Genomic DNA, 7,249 nt, shown 5'->3' with positions numbered 1-7,249 from the left:
ACAGAGGAGAGAGGATGCTCTAGTGTGAAGGATGAGGACAGAGGAGAGAGAGGCTGCTCTAGTGTGAAGGGTAAGGACAGAGGAGAGAGAGGCTGCTCTAGTGTGAAGGATAAGGACAGAGGAGAGAGGATGCTCTAGCAGTGTGAAGCTGCTCAGAGACAGCAAGGAGGGAAGTCTCTGTTGAGTGGCCTTGAATCCAGATTGGTGGGGGTCTAGAAGGTTGTTACTGTGGAGAAAGGAGGAGACTTGGTTAAAGATAGCTTGTGTCGTATCTTTTAAGCGGTAGTGATGTTGAAGAATGAGGATGAAGGAATCTCCGCGGACACTGTTCTTTCTGTTATAATAGAGTTTATTACAGAGAGGAATCACAGGTCAGGACGAGCGTCTAGATCGCTCGGAGAAGCTTCTCAGCCAAATGGAAGATCTACTGAGACTGCACCGCAGCTCAGTTATATTGCCACTTCGTCATGCCCAGATCCTGAGATACCTAACGTGACTCAGGAACCCCCAATCTAAACACTTACTTTTCAGACACAGGAATGTGTACCATATATCAAGATTAAGAAGTAACAGACGAGGTCACACAAAGGTGTCTTAACAGGTGCCCTCCGGGCCTAAGGACAGACCCCTCTCCAACAGGTCAAAGGGCAACTATATGGAACGGTATCTTATAAGCTGATCTTCTAAGGAAGCGGAGAATACACCACATATTTTCCCCCTTCGAGACTAAACAAAGTCTCGACCAAAAAGCAAAAGAAGAAAACATATCTGTGTATAATTATGACAAAAATAGCAACCCGTCCTACCGCATAATTTTAACAATAAAGCAATTGTATGAAGTATAAAAAGTGAGAGTGAAAAACCTGTTAGGCAGCTATCTTTCTTGAAATCTAATATTGATTCATAACCATTAAACAATGTATACAGGAACATTCTCTCACAGCTCCTCTGCCAAGGCAACCTTACATAGTACTCCATACCACTGAAATGCGGAATTTTAGCAAATTGTGTAAGGAAATTACTTAAGCAAATACATATGGAACTCTCAGCAAATCAAAACAAAATAATGTCCAAAGTCAGGCTGGTCAACCCATCGTACCTTCCAAGTGGACCTTTTCCTGCCTAGACCCACTTTCCCTGAACATCGAGCAAAGAAAACATCCGAGGTCCCATCTATATTCACCCAACAACAAAAACATCATTTCCCAAACAATTGGCACATAAAGAAGAAAATTCATTGTTAATACTACTAATGTAACGTATAGGATAAGACATAAGAATGTATAACACTGCAGTTTCTCAGCAGCCTTGACTCTCAGTTGTAGCATCGATGACGTCTTGAATCTGGATGTTGTGTCATCAGTCCTTGTTCAGAGTCCTTCAGAACATTCTTATTGTTCATGTTTGATGTGTCTTGAATCCTTTCAACGCATCGGAGTCCCATAACAATTCACCACCCGCACAGTGGTCTTGCCCCAATATGTTCTAGAATGAAAGAAAAGAAAACCAGTATCTTTTGCATACAGAACAGATACAAATTAAAACAACACTTCTATAAGTGTATGTGAAATTATAAATCACACTAAAACATCAAATACAGAATAATACTTCTCTATGTATATGTGAAATTATAAATCACATTGTCCATTTCTCCCCCCCCTTCGAGACCACACAGAGTCTCGAAAGAGTGAAACAAAATCAAAACTACAGACTAACCAAGTAATAACAGAGGTATGTGTTAGGATTAAAATAACATCACACATTCAAAATGGATATTCCTCCACCAGTTCGACCCTTATCCTTTCGTCTTCATCAACGTCCGTGTCAGCACCATGTAATAATGGCATCTGAGTTTGATCGCCTGGCATCACAATTCCAACCCATCTCATTATCATAGCCTTTGCAAAGGTCAACAATAGCGTACAAAAACAAAACCTCACACACAATGACAGAACGAGTACTGCCACAACCTGTACTAATACTGCTCCTAATGGCCCTAATTTATCCTGCAACCAAGCATTTGCAGACCATCCAGCGTTTTCCGACGGGCCAAATGCATCTCTTATAAGCTTCAATGCATCTACGACACTAGTCATATCAGAATTATCAGGAATCAAAGTGTAGCAAGCCTCCCCAGTTAAGTTCAAAGTCACACAAATGCCACCTTGTTTGGCCAAAATATAGTCAAGAGCCATGTCATGTTTTAGCAGTGTCAGTCTGTGGCTTCTCTGAGTGTTTGACAAATATTCAAACCCTCTTATGGTTTCGTTCGCAAAACCCTGTAAGGTGTAGGTAATGTTATCGATGTGATCTGCCAAGAATGTCACCCCATACCATGGAAATAATCCCAGTCCCCATTTCTCTGCTATACTCACTCTCCAATGGTATGATTCCAAATTGTTAAATTGTGCCATCTCCCGTTTCTTCCTACTTCTTGGAGCGTCATTAGATTGGACCCCATCTGGCCTTTTTCCCTTCTGGATAGTAAGAACCTCATATGGAAGTTTCAATGTTGCCATATAACAGCATCCTGTCCACCCATATGGTAGAAATATGTATGCCTTATCATCACAAACCCACCAAATATCCTTGAAATTCCCTATAGTCACATTCCCAGGCAAACTTTGATTCTTCACCCTTAAAGTTTTACCCTTTTTGTTGTCTGGTACATCAAAAGTTACTTCATATGAATCATTACTAGACCAATGTTCATGTTTACCCAAGTCCATCATATATTTATCACAATCTGATATCCCCATAAACATTCCCGGCCCATCATAAATGGTATTCGAACAAAAACAGCTATCAGCTCGAACTGATGTCACTTCCATTATTTCCGGGACCGCCGTTCTGATACTTTCATGCTGATCGAGTAAATTTACATATGATAATCCTTTCAACCAAGAACAAGTAAATCTCGGCCTAAACAGATGTATTGACCAAGCCATTATTACATCTCTTGCTGACTGCTGCTGATACAACAGCCATGATAGTGCATAACTTTGACAAATAGCAGTTAGTGGTTCTGGTGTAGTCTCTAAAATTGAAGGCCATGAGTTTGGCGTTAGGACTTTTACTAGACATGGACCATTCCATTTCACAACCGATCTTACGGAATGAGTTAATTGCTGGAACCATAAGTTCCTACTTGCCCAAGGGTCTGCAATCTGTAACACTGACGGATCAAACCCGAACGCCCTCCATTTAGTTTCTCTCTTTTGTAATCCATGGTATTGACCAGTCATGTATTCTGGTGTCTGATCAGAGTCAGAAAAGTTATTATCTTCGTCTGAGCTGTTACAGATGAATCTACATAGTTCTCTTCTATCATCTGTTCTCTAACTTCAACAATCTCATTATTACTGTTCACACTAGGCTCTATTTTGAACATTAGCTTCTGGGTTACATTAATCACATCCTTAACTGTCGAAGATGTCACGTTGGATGTCTGTGTTACATTTACAAATGTCGTAGAAGCCAAAGATGTCGTCACTGTTGTAGCATTCATTCCCTTTAAAGTCATAGCTAGAGTAGTAGTCTGAGTTGTTATATGAACATTCTCAGTTGTTTCTGGACCTAAAGCACCAGACTTCATCTGTGTACTATTCACCCTTGACGTGGTTACTGTGGTATATTGTTCCTGAACCCCTTTAGTAACTGTGAAAACTCCAATAGGACTCAAATCTTTTATCATGAGTGTCACTCTACGAGTTATATGACCTTCGATCCAATAATTTTGATATGGAACAAATTTAAACTCCGGTTCTAAATAAGTACACGTATATTCCCCTTGGTCTTCCCATGTCACGTTACGCAGGACAAGTGAACAATCCCCTCTAGTTTTCAACCACTTCACATCATTATACAAAATATACTTCCTTTGTTTACGAGACACAATGCCATCTCCAGGTGTTGTCAACAACAAATCTTCACCACGACTATTTTCCCACTTAGGAGGACTGTTACTACCAACATGTGGATTGTAAAACGAACACCTCTAAAACCCACTCTCGACCCATCTGAAGTCAACAGCTACAAACCTGACACTCTCCTCACCTTCCTTTCCAAAACTCTAGAGCGAGCTATTTTTAACCAAGTCTCCTCCTATCTCCAAAGTACCAACTTTCTTGACCCTCATCAGTCTAGATTCAAGACTGCCCTCTTTGCTGTCTCTGAGCAGCTTCACACTGCTAGAGCAGCCTCTCTCTCATCTGTCCTTATCCTTCTAGACCTTTCCGCTGCCTTTGACATAATCAATCTGTTCCAGCAAACATGGTGCCCAAAATCATACTCCTTTGTAATCTTTCTCTTAACTTCCTCTCTTGCAACGTGAGCTAACCCACGCTCCTCCTGAATCATTAGAACATTCGTCTGGACGCTGTTGAAAATTTAGATTAAACCTTCCCACTCAACTCTAAGTTTCCCTGCGTTATTATTTGACCCAAATAAGCTACCTTCTCCTGACCATACTGCAGCATTTTCAGAGAGGCCTTGTGCCCCTTTTCTGCCAGTATTTGTAACAATTTAATTGAGTCCTTATGACATGTCTCCTCATCTGGTGAACAAATGACAATGTCATCCACATCTTGAATTACAGTACTTTTTAATATCTGATCTATCCCAATCAAATCATCCTTCAATATTTTGTTGTAAATGTGAGGACCATGTTTGTACCCTTGTGGCAATCTGTCATAATCATAAGATTGTCTATTGTACGTGAACCTAAATAAACTTTGACTTTCTATGCTATGCTAAGTGGAACACTGAAAAACACACCACATAAATCTCTTGTTATCTACCAGTTGTATTTGACTAAGTTTCCTGATGGTCTCTTGGTCCTGTTCCTTCTGATCATGTTCCTTTTTCCTAAACAGCTCCACTTGGTGGGCTATATGATCTGTATAAACACTCTTTGTCATGCTTCCAAGACCAACCACCTCTGCCAGTTTACTCCTCACTGGTAGGGGCAACCCCTTCTGTACTCTGGCTCGCAAAATTGACTTCTCCATTTGATTCAACTCAGGGTCATTTCCTGTGACATTTCTCCACACTTGATGAGCTCTCGACACATAGGCTCTCGGGTTTTCTTCCTGTCCCAGTGGTTCAATAAAAATATTGTCAGGATGTACATTTGTCGGAAATGTATCTTTAAGCGCTCTGCACACTCGACCTCTACTTGCAGCAAACAGTTCTGCATCATTCACAGCAGTTCCCACATATCGATTAAGTCCAGCTTTCTGTAGAATTTCTCCCATAGCATGAACTCCAATGAGATTAGCCAAGAGTCTCTTAATATCTCCAATGGCCGGTTGTTCTCCCACCATAATCTCTTCTAACTTTGAAATCCAAGGATGTGCTCCATCCTGAAGAGTAGGTAACTTTTCAAGTATGTTTGACATGTCTGTACTCTGCCAAGGCTTATACTCCAAACTCTGTCCTCGAATGACCACTGGATACATGCCCTTGGGTGTCGATTGTGTTTTAGAGCGCAATCTATTTTTCATGCCCGATGATAAGAGGCCTTCTTTCTGTATTTCCTCCTTCCGTATCAGCAACTCCTCTAACTGGTTCTCCAGTGAACTTTGTCTTTCTGGGAGACTAGATTTACTCAAGTCACAAAGGCATCGGTTTATTCCTACTTCGACCTCTCTTAATGCCCTCCGTGTGCCCTCTTCATTGCTGTCTTCATCCTCACTGTCATTAGTGGTATCACCTCCTCTCTTTTCTGCTCTAGCCAGCATCCGCCTGACCTCAGGGTCATACCCTCCCATGGCCCCTTCTGGATCACTTTGGTCACTATTGTCTCTAGACTCCACCCTTTGTATCCTAATTCCCAAACTTGCTTTCTTCCTACTTTTGGAATCTGGATGCATCATTATAGTTGTTTCTGCTAGTCCTGTTTCTATTATTTAGTCCTCCTTGTCTCTGATATTATAGCTACTGTTAGGTTGTAGTGGATTTTATATACACTTGCACATGTAGATAAGAGAGGTTATGTTTTAAATTAATACATAAAGAAAGATATGATCATTAATTTGAGGAATATTCTGAGGAATGTATTATGAAGCATAAGAGAGGATCACTGTTTTATTATTCTGTTTGTTAATGACAAATGTAAAGATTCATTGTATGATGCATGGGAATGAATGGATGTTTTATTGTTTAGACAGTAGTTAAAGGGATGCCGATTGAAACCTGAGATGTTGCTTTTATTCTGTAGGCAGGATAATAGGGTTTTATTCTGAAGGGGAACTTCCTGTCCTTGACCGGAAGTGTGAGCTTTGACCCCCGCTAGTTTATCGATTTGAGGCATTCTTTGAAGTGGCCAATGGAACTAACCTTCAGGTGTGAACCTTATGTCTTATTCGCTGGTCAGCGTAGCATGCTGTGTCTCTGAAAGGTATTTGCATGAATACCTCCACTAACCAATGGGAGCTTAGCTCAGCGAATGGACTGCGAATAAAACTAATTGTGAGACGTGAATTTGGTCTCTTACGTGGTGACGCCAGACAGAAACTGTTGGCTAAGTCAGGAGACTGTGGAAGCGAAGCCATGTGAGCGCGTCCGGGCTTGGACCATGTATGTATACAGATGACTCTTGTTTGTTATGATTAAATAATGATTATTATATATCTCTGGCTTCGGAGCTTCTTCTTCCAGGCACAAGGTAGCTCGAGACTCTCGGAACTCTTACACTACCCTCCTGACTGATCATTGGGAGCTGAGGATAGATTTTCTTAGACTTCGGTCTTTTCACAGGGTTCATGTGTGAGTAAAATGAATTGGTGTCTGCCAACAGTTTTTCTGGTTGTTCTGCATTCTGTCCCATTTCTTCTACGTCTTTAACTCTCTTGTCGTTTGCAGCTTTGATCAGTTTCTGTCCCTCATTTTCAAACAACTGGAGAATGCTAAGCTCCACTTGCCTCTTTTCTTTGCGTTTTTCCCCATTCTTTCCCTTCTTTTGCTCTGCCTTGTATGTGGATACAAGTAGCTGCATTATTTTTGCTTACATCTGGGTTAAGAGTCCCCTCCACTGGCCATGGTCGGTCAATTTCAGGCCAACGTTTATGCCATTTTTCCGATATCTTTGCAATGTTTGCGATGCCTCCAATTAAAGGATTATTCTTCTGTACTACATCAACAGGAGTAATTACTTTTGGGTTTTTAGTGTCCTTTTTCCCCATTATAACAGCTTCCTTATGTTCCGTTATTTGTAAATTAAGAAGTACGATTAAAACTACTTGAAGCT

Source organism: Cyclopterus lumpus, chromosome 15 (assembly GCF_009769545.1).
Source record: "Cyclopterus lumpus isolate fCycLum1 chromosome 15, fCycLum1.pri, whole genome shotgun sequence".
Classification (NCBI taxonomy): domain Eukaryota; kingdom Metazoa; phylum Chordata; class Actinopteri; order Perciformes; family Cyclopteridae; genus Cyclopterus; species Cyclopterus lumpus.
This window is presented reverse-complemented; position numbering follows the sequence as displayed.